At 43.2% G+C, this 1923-nt stretch overlaps 1 protein-coding gene across 1 annotated transcript in view; it reads left to right on the top strand.

Annotated features, from left to right (window-relative positions):
- The first annotated feature begins 1484 nt into the window (after positions 1-1484).
- AKAP9 (A-kinase anchoring protein 9) overlaps positions 1485-1923 on the top strand; it is a 170525-nt gene continuing 170086 nt past the window's right edge. The window contains exon 1 of the mRNA XM_014590551.2: positions 1485-1650. The gene's annotated coding sequence lies outside the window, so the exon portion shown is untranslated. The remainder of the gene's footprint in view (positions 1651-1923) is intronic.

The following is a 1923-nucleotide window of genomic DNA, read 5'->3' as shown; positions in this document are numbered from 1 at the left end:
GAGCAGTAGTGGCACATGCTTGCCCTTCTAATAAAAGTCAACACACCATTTAAAATATTTAGTGAGTACTCATTGTATGTAAAGCAGGCATGTAATGATTGGTTGCTATTAGTGAAGGGAAACATTGAAATAATCTTGTTGCTTCAGAAGGTGTTCAAGATCACATATTGGTATAAATAGTTGAACTCTAGTTACTGAGATCGCAGTATCCATTAACAGGAATATCCTGTCAGATATCCTATGCCTTCCTCCTAAGTAATCAAAATCTACAAACATAATCCCTTAATTCAGGCAGCATTTAAATCACTATCAGCACTATCAGACCACTTGATTCTAGTCCTAACTATATTCTTAGCTTGATAGGTGACTGAGTCTCAATTCTTTTATCAGATTCTTTTATGTAACTCTAAGCCAATAATCCAGTTAGATCCTTTATTATGATTAAATGTCTAATGCCACCCAGTTCCCAATTCAGGAGTTAAAAGGGCAATATATACTTGGGCATTATAAGTTGGCACAGTTTTTTATACTTTGTGGATCTTGATAAAAACATTTTTAACCTAAAAGTTTGAAATCAGGGCTTTCAAAACCTAGTCTTCAGTTTGTGATGGACTTGAGGTCTTTTTCTTTTTTAACCCCAATTTTCACTTGACATCACTTCTGTCACTGAACTGATAGCCCATTTTCACTTTTGCCAATTTTTCAGTCCAGCTTAGCTCAAAATAAAAAAAATGTTCAGCCTGAATAATCACGCGGAGACATTAATATGTGTAGTTCACATAATAATATGTAGTTCATATCCTACATATGTAGGAATGGATTTGATGGGTTAGAATGGATTTGACCGTTAGGAAAAAAAAAAAAAAAAGAAAGGATTGAGGGAGCAAATGAGGGAGAATAAAAGGAAAGAGAGTAATGTTCAATTTACAAACATGACTCAATTCAATCCAACAAATGTTTGTTGGTTGCAAAGCACCGTGTTAGTCATTTCAGTAATGCGGAGATGAGCAAGATTCATGATGAGCCCTCTGCCTTCAAGCAGCTGGGAGTATGAGGCTGAACTAAGAAAGCATACAAATTATTAAAATATCATACAAAGCACAAAAAAGAAATGCAAGAAGAAAACGAACATTAACTCAAGACGTGTTAATATGCCAGGGGCAGTCACCCGCATTGACGACGCATCCAAAAATTCCAGGTAAACTCAGTGAGAATAGGTAGCTTGTTAAATTAAGGATATTAAAGCTAAGAAGTTAGGGTAGAATGGCTTTGTCCCTAACCCAGGTCTGAAGCTCAGGCTCCTTTCAGAACACCTTTGATAAAAAGGAGGCTCTGAGGAGGGGCGGGAGAGGATTAACTTTTGATTGCATGCGTCCCAGTTGCGATGCAAGGAACAAAGAGAACAGAAAAGCTATTTGGAGGAGGCGTGTGAGGTGTGCCTTGAAGGATGAACCAGAGATTGGGCGGGAACCAGCGTGGGGAAGAGGGAGGGGCTTTCAGGCTAAGGAAGTAAAGAGTGGAACTGGCTCCTCTCCCAATTCCTTGAGTCGACGAGTCAATCTAAATAGAAAAATTGGCGTTCGGTGTCACCCTCCCGTTTTGGGGCTTTTCAGCGGTCTCCAGTTACGCCATTTGGTATATCTTATTTTTGTAAGTTGAAAAAACCCCCAATGTTTAAAAAGCACTGAATCCCTTAGCAGGCGGGTGGGGGTCGGGAGTCCCTGGCACACCCTGTCCCTCTACCCCTCAGCCCGGCCGCGACCTGGGAGCAGTGGGTCCCTAGAGAAGGGCGCTCACTCTCGCGGGTTCCTCGGCGACTCCGGGTGGGGAACCGGGCCGGACCGGCCGGGGTGTCGGGTCGGGACACGGCAGACAAGGGGGGCGGGCCGCCGCGCACCTGCCGGGCCCGGCGGGGGGCCGCGG

The sequence above is a fragment of the Tupaia chinensis genome, unplaced genomic scaffold (genome assembly GCF_000334495.1).
Source record: "Tupaia chinensis unplaced genomic scaffold, TupChi_1.0 Scaffold000460_1, whole genome shotgun sequence".
Lineage (NCBI taxonomy): Eukaryota > Metazoa > Chordata > Mammalia > Scandentia > Tupaiidae > Tupaia > Tupaia belangeri.
Note: the sequence above shows the minus strand (reverse complement) of the source record. Positions and strands in the feature narration are given on the sequence as shown.